The 14,380-nt window shown below is 40.4% G+C and overlaps 1 protein-coding gene across 10 annotated transcripts in view; it reads left to right on the top strand.

Moving 5' to 3' along the window:
- MAGI2 (membrane associated guanylate kinase, WW and PDZ domain containing 2) overlaps positions 1-14,380 on the top strand; it is a 1,357,470-nt gene that overhangs the window by 1,198,186 nt on the left and 144,904 nt on the right. The window lies entirely within an intron of this gene.

Here is a 14,380-nt window from a genome sequence, read left to right as displayed (position 1 = left end):
TAATTCCTTTACAATGGTGTGTTAGTTTCTGCTTAATAACAAAATGAATCAGTTATACATATACATATATCCCCACATCTCCTCCCTCTTGCGTCTCCTTCCCTCCCACCCTCCCTATCCCAACCCTCTAGGTGGTCACAAAGCACCAAGCTGATCTCCCTGTGCTATGCGGCTGCTTCCCACTAGCTAGCTATTTTATGTTCTGTAGTGTATATATATGTCCATGCTACTCTCTCACTTTGTCCCAGCTTACCCTTCCCCCTCCCTGTGGCCTCAAGTCCATTCTCTTATGTCTGCGTCTTTATTCCTGTCCTGCCCCTAGGCTCTTCATAACCATTTTTTTCTTTTTCTTTAGATTCCATATATGTGTGTTAGCATACGGTATTTGTTTTTCTTCTTCTGACTTACTTCACTCTGTATGACAGACTCTAGGTCTATCCACCTCTCTACAAATAACTCAATTTCGTTTCTTTTTATGGCTGAGTAATATTCCATTGTATATATGTGCCACATCTTCTTTATCCATTCATCTGTCTCTGGACACTTAGGTTGCTTCCATGTCCTGGCTATTGTAAATAGAGCTGCTATGAACATTGTGGTACATGACTCTTTTTGAATTATGGTTTTCTCAGGGTATATGCCCAGTAGTGGGATTGCTGGGTCGTATGGTACTTCTATTTGTAGATTTTTAAGGAACCTCCATACTGTTCTCCATAGTGGCTCTATCAATTTACATTCCCACCAACAGTGCAAGAGTGTTCCCTTTTCTCCACACCCTCTCCGGCATTTACTGTTTCTAGATTTTTTGATGATGGCGATTCTCACCAGTGTGAGATATCTCATTGTAGTTTTTTTTTTTTTTTTTTTTTTTTGCGGTATGCGGACTCTCAGTGTTTTGGCCTCTCCCATGGTAGAGCACAGGCTCTGGATGCGCAGGCTCAGTGGCTATGGCTCATGGGCCCAGCCGCTCCGCGGCATGTGGTATCTTCCCAGACCAGGACATGAACCCGTGTCCCCTGCATCGGCAGGCAGACTCTCAACCACTGCGCCACCAGGGAAGCCCATCATTGTAGTTTTGATTTGCATTTCTCTAATGATTAATGATGTTGAGCATTCTTTCATGTGTTTGTTGGCAATCTGTATATCTTCTTTGGAGAAATGTCTATTTAGGTCTTGTGCCCATTTTTGGATTGGGTTGTTTGTTTTTTTGTTATTGAGCTGCATGAGCTGCTTGTAAATTTTGGAGATTAATCCTTTGTCAGTTGCTTCATTTGCAAATATTTTCTCCCATTCTGAGGGTTGTCTTTTCGTCTTGTTTATGGTTTCCTTTGCTGTGCAAAAGCTTTGAAGTTTCATTAGGTCCCATTTGTTTTTTTTTGTTTTTACTTCCATTCTCTAGTAGGTGGGTCAAAAAGGATCTTGCTGTGATTTATGTCATAGAGTGTTCTGCCTATGTTTTCCTCTAAGACTTTGATAGTGTCTGGCCTTATATTTAAGTCTTTAATCCATTTTGAGCTTATTTTTGTGTATGGTGTTAGGGAGTGATCTAATCTCATACTTTTACATGTACCTGTCCAGTTTTCCCAGCACCACTTATTGAAGGGGCTGTCCTTTCTCCACTGTACATCCCTGCCTCCTTTATCAAAGATAAGGTGACCATATGTGCATGGATTTATCTCTGGGCTTTCTATCCTGTTCCATTGATCTGTCTTTCTGTTTTTGTGCCAGTACCATACTGTTTTGATTACTGTAGCTTTGTGGTGTAGTCTGAAGTCAGGGAGCCTGATTCCTCCAGCTCCGTTTTTTGTTCTCAAGATTGCTTTGGCTATTCGGGGTCTTTTGTGTTTCCATACAAATTGTGAAATTTTTTTTGTTCTAGTTCTGTGAAAAATGCCAGTGGTAGTTTGGTAGGGATTGCATTGAATCTGTAGATTGCTTTGGGTAGTAGAGTCATTTTCACAATGTTGATTCTTCCAATCCAAGAACATGGTATATCTGTCCATCTATTTGTATCATCTTTAATTTCTTTCATCAGTGTCTTATACTTTTCTGCATACAGGTCTTTTGTCACCTTAGGTAGGTTTATTCCTAGATATTTTATTCTTTTTGTTGCAGTGGTAAATGGGAGTGTTTTCTTGATTGCATTTTCAGATTTTTCATCATTAGTGTATAGGAATGCCAGAGATTTCCGTGCATTAATTTTGTATCCTGCTACTTTACCAGATTCATTGATTAGCTCTAGTAGTTTCCTGGTAGCATCTTTAGGATTCTCTATGTATAGTATCATGTCATCTGCAAACAGTGACAGCTTTACTTCTTCTTTTCCAATTCGGATTCCTTTTATTTCCTTTTCTTCTCTGATTGCTGTGGCTACAACTTCCAAAACTATGTTGAATAAGAGTGGTGAGAGTGGGCAACCTTGTCTTGTTCCTGATCTTAGTGGAAACACTTTCAGTTTTTCACCATTGAGGACGATGTTGGCTGTGGGTTTGTCATGTATGACCTTTATTATGTTGAGGAAAGTTCCCTCTGTGCCTACTTTCTGGAGGGTTTTTATCATGAATGGGTGTTGAATTTTGTCGAAAGCTTTCTCTGCATCTATCGAGATGACCATATGGTTTTTCTCCTTCAGTTTGTTAATATGGTGTATCACATTGATTTATTTGTGTATATTGAAGAATCCTTGCATTTCTGGAATAAACCCCACTTGATCATGGTGTATGATCCTTTTAATATGCTGTTGGATTTTGTTTGCTAGTATTTTGTTGAGGATTTTTGCATCTATGTTCATCAGCGATACTGGCCTATAGTTTTCTTTCTTTGTGACATCTTTGTCTGGTTTTGGTATCAGGTTGATGGTGGTCTCGTAGGATGAGTTTGGGAGTGTTCCTCCCTCCTCTATATTTTGGAAGAGTTTGAGAAGGATAGGTGTTAGCTCTTCTCTAAATGTTTGATAGAATTCGCCTGTGAAGCCATCTGGTCCTGGGCTTTTGTCTGTTGGAAGATTTTTAATCACAGTTTCAATTTCAGTGCTTGTGATTGGTCTGTTCATATTTTCTATTTCTTCCTGATTCAGTCTTGGCAGGTTGTGCATTTCTAAGAATTTGTCCATTTCTTCCAGGTTGTCCATTTTATTGGCATAGAGTTGCTTGTAGTAATCTCTCATGATCTTTTGTATTTCTGCAGTGTCACTTGTTACTTCTTCTTTTTCATATCTAATTCTATTGATTTGAGTCTTCTCCCTTTTTTTCTTGATGAGTCTGGCTAATGGTTTATCAATTTTGTTTATCTTCTCAAAGAACCAGCTTTTAGTTTTATTGATCTTTGCTATCGTTTCCTTAACTTCTTTTTCATTTATTTCTGATCTGATCTTTATGATTTCTTTCCTTCTGCTAACTTTGGGGTTTTTTTGTTCTTCTTTCTCTAATTGTTTTAGGTGCAAGGTTAGGTTGTTTCTTCGAGATGTTTCCTGTTTCTTAAGGTAGGATTGTATTGCTATAAACTTCCCTCTTAGAACTGCTTTTGCTGCATCCCATAGGTTTTGGGTCGTCGTGTCTCCATTGTCATTTGTTTCTAGGTATTTTTTGATTTCCTCTTTGATTTCTTCAGTGATCACTTAGTTATTAAATAGTGTATTGTTTAGCCTCCATATGTTTGTAGTTTTTACAGATCTTTTCCTGTAATTGATATCTAGTCTCATAGCGTTGTGGTTGGAAAGGATACTTGATACAATTTCAATTTTCTTAAATTTACCAAAGCTTGATTTGTGACCCAAGATATGATCTATCCTGGAGAATGTTCCATGAGCACTTGAGAAAAATGTGTATTCATTGTTTTTGGATGGAATGTCCTATAAATATCAATTAAGTCCATCTTGTTTAATGTATCATTTAAAGCTTGTGTTTCCTTATTTATTTTCATTTTGGAGGATCTGTCCATTGGTGAAAGTGGGGTGTTAAAGTCCCCTACTCTGATTGTGTTACTGTCGATTTTCCCTTTTATGGCTGTTAGTATTTGCCTTTTGTATTGAGGTGCTCCTATGTTGGGTGCATAAATATTTACAATTGTTATATCTTCTTCTTGGATCAATCCCTTGATCATTATGTAGTGTCCTTCTTTGTGTCTTATAATAGTCTCTATTTTAAAGTCTATTTTGTCTGATATGAGAATTGCTACTCCAGCTCTTCTGATTTCCATTTGCATGGAATATCTTTTTCCATCCCCTCCCTTTCAGTCTGTATGTGTCCCTAGGTCTGAAGTGGGTCTCTTGTGGACAGCATATATACAGGTCTTGTTTTTGTATCCATTCAGCCAGTCTGTGTCTTTTGGTGGGAGCATTTAATCCATTTACATTTAAGGTAATTATCGATATGTATGTTCCTTTTCCCATTTACTTAATTGTTTTGGGTTTGTTATTGTAGGTCTTTACCTTCTCTTGTGTTTCTTGCCTAGAGAAGTTCCTTTAGCATTTGTTGTAAAGCTGGTTTGGTGGTGCTGAACTCTCTCAGCTCTTGCTTGTCTGTAAAGGTTTTAATTTCTCCATCAAATCTGAATGAGATCCTTGCTGGGTAGAGTTATCTTTGTGGTAGGTTTTTCTCCTTCATCACTGAAATATGTCCTGCCACTTCCTTCTGGCTTGCAGAGTTTCTGCTGAAAGATCAGCTGTTAACCTTATGGGGATTCCCTTGTGTGTTATTTGTTGCTTTTCCCTTGCTGCTTTTAACATGTTTTCTTTGTATTTAATTTTTGACAGTTTGATTAATATGTGTCTTGGCATGTTTCTCCTTGGATTTATCCTGTATGGGACTCTCTGTGCTTCCTGGACTTGATTAACTATTTCCTTTCCCATATTAGGGAAGTTTTCAACTATAATCTCTTCAAATATTTTCTCAGTCCCTTTCTTTTTCTCTTCTTCTTCTAAGAACCCTATAATTCGAATGTTGGTGCATTTAATGTTGTCCCAGAGGTCTCTGAGACTGTCCTCAGTTCTTTTCATTCTTTTTACTTTATTCTGCTCTGCAGTAGTTATTTCCACTATTTTATCTTCCAGGTCACTTATCCGTTCTTCTGCCTCAGTTATTCTGCTATTGATCCCATGTAGAGTATTTTTAATTTCATTTATTGTGCTCTTCATCATTGCTTGTTTCTTCCTCTTTAGTTCTTCTAGGTCCTTGTTAAATGTTTCTTGCATTTTGTCTATTCTATTTCCAAGATTTTGGATCATCTTTACTATCATTATTCTGAATTCTTTTTCAGGTAGACTGCCTGTTTGTCTTCATTTGTTAGGTCTGATGGGTTTTTACCTTGTTACTTCATGAGCTGTGTGCTTTTCTGTCTTTTCATTTTGCTTATCTCACTGTGTTTGGGGTCTCCTTTTTGCAGGATGCAGGTTCGTAGTTCCCATTGTTTTTGGTGTCTGTCCCCAGTGGCTAAGGTTGGTTCAGTGGATTGTGTAGGTTTCCTGGTGAAGGGGACTAGTGCCTGTGTTCTGGTGGATGAGGCTGGATCTTTTCTTTCTGGTGGGCATGTCCATGTCTGGTGGTGTGTTTTGGGGTGTCTGTAGCCTTATGATTTTAGGCAGCCTCTCTGCTAATGGAGATGGCTGTGTTCCTGTCTTGCTAGTTGTTTGGCATAGGGTGTCCAGCACTGTAGCTTGCTGGTCGTTGAGTGAAGCTGGGTGTTGGTGTTGAGATGGAGATCTCTGGGAGATTTTCACCGTTTGATATTACGTGGAGCTGGGAGGTCTCTTGTGGACCGGTGTTCTGAACCTGGCCACCTCAGTGGCACAGCCCTTATGCCTGGCTGGAGCACAAAGAGCCTGTCCTCCACACGGATCAGAATATAAGGGAGAAAAAAAGAAAGAAAGAAAGAAAAAGAGAAAGAGAGAGAGAGGGAGGGAGAGAGAGAGAGAAAGAAAGAAAGAAGAAAGGAAGGAAAGAAAGAAAGGGGATAAAATAAAGTAAGATAAAATAAAATTATTAAAATAAAAAATAATTATTAAGAAAATAAAATTTTTAAGTAAAAAAAAAAAAAAAACGGACGGTCAGAACCCTAGGACAAGTGGTGAAAGCAAAGCTATACAGACAAAATCTCACACAGAAACATACACACTCACAAAAAGAGCAGAAGGGTAAAAAATAATATATCTTGATCCCAAAGTCCACCTCCTCATTTTGGGATGATTCGTTGTCTATTCAGGTATTCCACAGATGCAGGGTACGTCAAGTTGATTGTGGAGATTTAATCCGCTGCTCCTCAGGCTGCTGGGAGAGATTTCCCTTTCTCTTCTTTGTTAGCACAGCTCCTGGGGTTCAGCTTTGGATTTGACCCCGCCTCTGCGTGTAGGTCACCGGAGGGCGTCTGTTCTTCGCTCAGACAGGCCGGGGTTAAAGGAGCCGGTGATTCGGGGGCTCTGGCTCACTCAGGCCGGGGGGAGGGAGGGGTACGGAGTGCGATGCGAGCCTGCGGCGGCAGAGGCCAGCATAAAGTTACACCAGCCTGAGGCGCGCCGTGCGTTCTCCCGGGGAAGTTGTCCCCGGATCCCGGGACCCTGGCAGTGGCGGGCTACACAGGCTCCCGGGAGGGGTGGTGTGGACAGTGACCTGTGCCTGCACATAGGCTTCTTGGTGGCGGCAGCAGCAGCCTTAGCGTCTCATGCCCGTCTCTGGGGTCCAAGCTGATAGCTCTTAATCTCCTCTCCTCGTGCACCAGGAAACAAAGAGGCAAGAAAAGGTCTCTTGCCTCTTCGGCAGGTCTAGACTTCTCCTGGACTCCCTCCCGGCTAGCCGTGTTGCACTAGCCCCTTCAGGCTGTGTTCACGCCGCCAGCCCCAGTCCTCTCCCTGTGCTCCGACGGAAGCCCGAGCCTCAGCTCCCAGCCCCGCCCACCCCGGCGGGGGAGCCGACAAGCCTCTCGGCCTGGTGAGTGCCGGGCGGCACCGATCCTCTGTGCGGGAATCTCTCTGCTTTTCCCTCCGCACTCCTGTTGCTGCGCTCTCCTCCGTGGCTCTGAAGCTTTTCCCCTCCGCCACCCGCAGTCTCCGCCTGCAAAGGGGCGTCTAGTGTGTGGACACCTTTCCTCCTTCACGGCTTCCTCCAACTGTCTCTGTTTATTTTTTTTTTTTCTTTTGCCCTACCCAGGTACGTGGGGAGTTTCTTGCCTTTTGGGAGGTCTGAGGTCTGAGGTCTTCTGCCAGCCTTCAGTAGGTGTCCTGTAGGAGTTGTTCCACGTGTAGATGTATTTCTGGTGTATCTGTGGGGAGGAAGGTGATCTCCGCGTCTTACTCTTCCGCCATCTTCTCCAAAACCCGCTCCCATTTTTAAGGTTTAATTATAGATAGTAAATGTTACCCTTTTTAGTCTATAGTGTGTGAGTTTTGACAGATGTGTTTGGTTTTGTAACTACTACCACGAGGGGGTCAGGCCCTCTGCCCACTCTCAGCCCAGGCAACCATGCATTTGTTCTCTGTTCTGTAGTTTTGCCTTTTCCCATATAAGTAGAATCACACAGTATGTAGCCACTTAGCATAATGCATTTCAGATTCATCCAGGTTGCTTCATGTGTCAGTATCGGTTCCTTTTCAGTTGCTGAATAGTATTCCATTGTGTGAATGTAGCAGAGTCTGCTTATCCATTCCCAGTTGAAGGATATTCTGGTTGTTTCCTGTTCTGGGCAATTATGAATAAAGCAGCTGCGAACCTCTTCATATAGGTTTTCGTGTGAAAATACGTTTTCATTTCACGTGGGTAAATATCTAGGGGTGGAATTGTTGGTTCATGTGGCACCACTTTCCGGCATGGCTGTTCCATTTGGTATTTCCCTGGATGAGGGCTCTAGATGGTCCACATCCTCACTCACCAGTACTTGTTTTCAGGCTTTGTTGTTGTTTTTTAAATTTTAGCCATTCCAGTAGGTATGTAGTTGTTTCAAGTTACATTTCTTCCCTAAAGACTAATGATATTGAGGATCTTTTCATGTGCTCTTCTGCCGTCCTTATATCTGCTTTTTCACTTTTGGTCCCTTCCTTATAGAATGTAGTTGGTATTTCACTGTGGACAAAGAAACACACTTTGAGGTTCTTCAGCCTTTGTTTTCACATTTCTCATTCATTTATCATGGTAGAGTAATAAAAATCATTTGATGATGATGATCTCAAGTGAAGTTATTATGAAGACATATGTTGCTTAGTAAAACTGAAAACACATATAGTAACTATGCTTTAAAGTACAAGGGGTTAGGGCTTCCCTGGTGGCGCAGTGGTTGAGAGTCCGCCTGCCGATGCAGGGGACACAGGTTCGTGCCCCGGTCCGGGAAGATCCCACGTGCCGCGGAGCGGCTGGGCCCGTGAGCCATGGCCGCTGAGCCTGCGCGTCCGGAGCCTGGGCTCCACAACGGGAGAGGCCACAACAGTGAGAGGCCCGCGTACCGCAAAAAAAAAAAAAAAAAGTACAAGGGGTTAGAGAAAATACATGTAACCAGAAATTCGTACGTTAAAATGTGTAATATTTGGGTAAGAAAGATAAGGATAAGAAAGAAAAACCATCTGCAGTGATGGTCTCACTTTTCAAATAAGGAAACTCTGACGTGATTTATTTGGCCACTCAGAGGTCACACTGCAAGTTGTTTTCAAAATTAATATGTGACCAAGATCTTCTAGCTCCTGAACACTTTGCTTGAGGGCCTATTCATATTTAGTTTTATTCAGTCATGCAAAATTACATTATTTCAAGTTAAAACATGATATACTCTATTAGTGGAACTTTGGCTTCAGTGGGAAACTGAGCAGCCAATAAATATTCATGTAATCTTCTGGATAACATATTGAAAAGGAGAGCTGGCTCAGGAGGAATCATTTGCCTGGGTTAGTATCTGATTCTGTTTACATTAAGAAAATATTGCAAGAAGTTATTATCTACCCGAGGGCTTAGGGGAATACAATGAAAAAGCTGATATTGCACCTGATGGCTTTTGACATTTACCTATTGTAACAAGGAAACTGTGTGAAGATAGCCAAGTGACTTTTTACAAACACAATTCAGAAGCTATAAAAGGGAAAAAGGAGGTGGCAGAGGTAGAATACACTGCATCCGTAAAAATGAGAAACATGACTTGTCAGAAACACCTGCTTGTAACTATCAACCATTTCTACTGGGCCTGCTGAGAAATTGCTGAAAGCCAAGTACATTGATGGGTGTGAAGTCTCAAAGGCAGTCGAGAGATATAGAGGAAAGAAAGTGTGGTTTCATTGAACATTTTTAACCAAATACCTGGGCTTGATGAAATGTAATTTTATGACATTTTCTGAACCCTTGAAAGAAATCAGTTGTTCTGCAAGAGGGAGGAGATATGGGGATATATGTATATGTATATGTGTAGCTGATTCACTTTGTTATACAGCAGAAACTAACACACCATTGTAAATCAATTATACGCCAATAAAGATGTTAAAAAAACAAAAAGAAATCAGTTGTCTTTTATATTTTATCTGTCAGGGCTACAGGAGATCACAGGACTTTTAAAGTTTGGGTACTTAAATTATTGACAATATTTTTTTCCCAAACAGATTCCAAATCTCTAAACTGGTATACCAAAATATTGATTGCAACAACTGACTTAAATTTACAAAAGATATTTTTAATTTCTAATTAGTGATCTCATTAACCATGTGTTATCTCTTCCCATTTCTTAGAAACCAATAAAATGGTAGTAAATGAAGAAGAAAGGAATGAGTGGGGAAGCTATTTTAAAGACAAAAAAGTGGCAACTCATTTTGTAGGGCAAAGGAAGCCAAAAAGAGAAATGGATAGCCCAGATCTGCTCATTTTTTTTTAGAAACTCACAGCAGCTCAGAACTTTAAAAACCTGGGGGAGAATGGGACACAACAACCATGACCACCAGACATGAAATTTGTCTTTTTAAAACAGAAAAACAAGCAAACAATAATGAAAGAATACTAGAAGAAATGGAACAAAAGAAAGCTTCAAAGATTGCTCACTTACATGCTGTCAACTGCAAAGTGGCATTTTCCGTTGGCACTTGCCATCCACCTCTACAAGGATTAAATCATGCGCTGCTACAGCTGCTGACTCTCAACACCCCCTGAAAGGAGTTCAGGTGGGGAGCAGAGATGAGGCACTCTGTGCTCTGGGAAAAACTGGCAGAACAGGTCTTCAGATAGTTAGATATTTTCAGGAAAATATAGTATGAGCCCAATTCTTGCATCTGCTCATATGTAGAGAAGCACTAAAATCCTTCACGGTGACGTCTGCTCCTCGTGACTAGCAGTAACCTGCACAAGACTAGCAGAAACCTTCAGTAAAAAATATGTGTTTGATTGCATGTATTCCCCCTTCACCAAAATCACATATATACTGACCTTCCCCCCTGCCTCTTTGACGCAGTTTCTCAGAGCTCTCTTGGGTGCTGTCTCCTGGGCTGTAGTCCTCGTTTTGCCCCAAATAAAACTTGCAACTCTCACATTGTGCATTCCTTTTAAGTGGAGAATACATAGAGAGGTAGAGGATATTACCATCATAAACATAGAATGCTATAAAAAATATGATTAAAGAAAGAATTCTTAGAAATTGAAAATATCTTGACTAAAATTTAAAATTCAACAGAAGGATTGAAAGGTAGAGTAAAGGAAATCTCACATGAAGTAGGACAAAAAGAAACAAAGTTTGAGAGACGTGATAAGAAAATTAACAGATCAATCCAGGAAGCCAATATCTAACTAATAAGAGTTTCAGAAAGAGGGGGCAGAGTTTCAGAAAGAGACGGCAAAGATATAGTGTAATAAAAGTTCCCCAGACCAAAACTAAAAGAAATGTCTCCATACTGAAAGAACCACACCAAAATCCATCATTGCAAAACTTTAGAACACACACAAAAAAACTTTAGAACACAAGAAAGGAAACGGAAAAATAAATATATACAAGGAAAAAGAATCCCGAGGAGTTCAGACCTCTCAGTAGCAGCACTGGATGCTAGAAGACAATAGAACAATGCCAGCAAATTTCTGAGGAAAAATGATTTTTTCAATCTCGAACTTCATACAATCTAGAATTCTAAGCTAGAATTCTATCAAATGAAGAAGGAAAAGTGATTTTTTAAACATTAAATACTGAACATTTACTTTCTCCCATGCATGGTTTCTTAGGAAGATACTGTAGGATGTGCTTTAGAAAAATGAAAGAGTGAATCAAAAAAAGCCTCTGGGTTTACAGACTGTGCATTCCACCTCGGAGAACAATAGGAATTCCCCGGAATAACACTAAGAGCGGACTTGAGGGCAGCCGACCCGCCTCTGGGAGGGAGGTCTCCAGAAGGCTCAATTATGTAGATGACTTGAGCAGCTTTGGGGGATAAAATTAAGAATATAGAGCTAGCATATTGTAGAAGCGGGGGGGGGGGCAGGGGAATGATACAATCAGACACAGTGATTCAGGGTGGGAAGGAAGGAAAGAAATGAATCACAAAACGCTACAGTGAATGATAGTTACATGGTAAAACTGTAAACAATGATAACTGGTTTAACTAAAACTAGTGATAAAACATCCCAAATAAGGAGAGGAGGTGGGGTGCAGGGTGAGAGTGCTAAATCCTCTATCATAATAGGAAGTTAGTGTTTATTGACTCAAGTTGACAAATTGAGAAATAGCCATATAATATAATTTGACATGTGAAGAAGAAAGTAGAAAGGAGGTGGATTAGGGCAGGAGACTAAGGTTTTTCATTATAAGCATTTAGGTTGTCTTTTATTTTTTTAATTTGTGTGTATATTCCCTCAATTAAATTGTTTTAATTATGAGATTTCCAATCATTAGAAGATAGTACTATTATTCTGTTTACTTTGCCCCTTTTTACATCGTGACATGAATTTTAAAATTTGTATACAATTCTCATTTTGTACAAAAATCCAGTATTTTCTAGCAATAATATGATAATCCCTCTGTAATGAATTATAAATAAAAAGAACCTCTTAGTCAGGAACTAAATTTGTCATTATAAAATTGAGCAACTAACCCTTTGAAAGTTAGATTTGCATGTTTGGAATGGATGTGTAGTACCCCATCTCACCCCTGTGACTGTGTTTAAAGGAGCAAAACCACTTATTTTTCTGTTGTGCAGAGAAGAAACCTTCATCATTTTTTAATATCAGTAACTCTCTAAATTGTTTTTCCATTGTTACTGAGTCATCTTGCTGTTTGGTTGTTTGTAAGCAAAACTTACTAAAAGCCATACAGTTTTACTCACTAAAATTATTCAAGTTGAGTGACACAGAATTTCACCTTCTACTCCATGACTGGAAAATCATGGGTTGCTGATTTAACTAAGTGATGGAAATATATATCCTTTCCAGGGTCTTTGGAGGGAAATACAAAAAGTGTTGACTAGAGTTGATATTTGACTTAGAGGGACAGATTTTCTATAGCAACTTTCAGACCAAAACAGAATGTCCCAGCTACCTAGAAATTAGCAAGGTAAAAGGTAACTTCTTAGGATATACAATAAAATGAGATGTATCTCTACAGAAGATAAAGGCTTAAATATCTAGAAATGGAGCTGCTCTTCCATTCTCTTCCTCTCCAGCTCGACATACCCACATGCATACCCTTCTGGCGCCTATAGATTTGAGGAGAATGGCTATTCTGCAGTTTCATTAGTTCCTGCAACTCTCATATCTAGACATTTTGTCAGATTATGAGGGAAGTAAATCATAAGCAAAGAATACACAAACTCCTTGAAATGTGGTAGCATACATTAAAATCTATTTAAAGAAAGATGAAGAAGGATATTTGCTTTGTAGATGCTCAGTAACGATCGACTTACAAGAATATTTTCACAACGCAATAAGAGAATTAAGGTAATTTTTAGGCCTCTTGAATCAACATGTGAAGAATCAAGGATCTTTAAGAATAGAAATAGCAGAAATTATTTGGACTACCTTACTTCTAGTCATGTGCATGGGAATGAGAATGAGAAATGCAACCACCCCTGGAGAAAGAAATTGTTTTTGCTCCTTCCCCCACGACCCTTTGTGATAATTTTTCTTGGTAACTCTACCATATTCTCCTTTACGTCTTCCATTGCAGACGGTAAAAGCAATGGAGTGATATGAAGAGGAAATATATTATGGATATAGCCACATAGGATCAATTATATAACTTTCAGGGCCCAGTGGAAAATGAAAACGTGACGTCCTTATTCAAAAATTGTTAAGAAGATCAGGATGGTGACAGCACACCATTAAACCCAACACGAGACCCTTTTGAGTGCAGAGACCTGTGTGGTCACACAGGTCACACACACATGAAACTGGCCCTGTGTCTACAAGTCCACCAAATCTTGCCAAACAAAGAAACCATGCCAAGCCAAGCTCGTGTTCCAGGATAGGATAGTCAAGTAGTAGCTAATTACAGTTCCTAATGCAATGAGATTTCTTTCGATTACCAATTCACTTTCAGCAAAATAGTAGCATACGAAGTAAGATACGGCTGATGAGTGTCTCTTTCTCTCCAACTGTGTGGTTAATAACTTTTTAGATGGTGCTTTGTGCCCTGAGAAACATGAGTTCGACTGGCCTCCCAAATTGCCAGTGGTGAGGCTCTCTTTCCATTCTCCCATGTGACCATCTGCTTGTTACCAACGGCAGGAACTAAACTGTTCAACCACAAGAGAATGACTCATGGGTGCTGAAGGGGGGGAAAGTGCACTTTTGGAATCTGCAGTCCTTAAAACACCAGCTGCTCGGTTTGGGATTACAACTCATTTGGCTATGAAATTCAGGGAAGACGTTTTCGTTTTTGGAAATCTGAATTTTACAGACTTCTAGAGGAAAACAAGGCATGGAGTCTGCTTTTTCTTAATTTTACCACAATTTTTTAAAAACACCAAATACATGTTTTTCCTACATCTTCACCCCGTGACGACCAAGAAAATCTCTTTCAAAGGACACTGTGTCACACTCCAGGAAGGGACACCACCTAGCTAAATGTCACCATAGAACACTCTCATTCGGGACTTCTAGGAATGAAAGAGATGGAAAATAAGCAAGATTAATACTAGACTCGCAGACTTCCCTGGTGGCACAGTGGTTAAGAGTCCGCCTGCCAATGCAGGGGACACGGGTTCGAGCCCTGGTCCGGGAAGATCCCACATGCAGCGGAGCAACTAAGCCCTTGCACCACAACTGCTGAGCCTGCGCTCTAGAACCCGCGAGCCACAACTACTGGGCCCACGCACCTAGAGCCCGTGCTCCGCAACAAGAGAGGCCACCACAGTGAGAAGCCTGCGCACTGCAACAAAGAGTAGCCCCCGCTCACCAGAACTAGAGAAAGCCTGTGCGCAGCAACGAAGACCCAACGCAGCCAAAAATAA

The sequence above is a fragment of the Pseudorca crassidens genome, chromosome 8 (assembly GCF_039906515.1).
Source record: "Pseudorca crassidens isolate mPseCra1 chromosome 8, mPseCra1.hap1, whole genome shotgun sequence".
Lineage (NCBI taxonomy): Eukaryota > Metazoa > Chordata > Mammalia > Artiodactyla > Delphinidae > Pseudorca > Pseudorca crassidens.
This window is presented reverse-complemented; position numbering and strand designations above follow the sequence as displayed.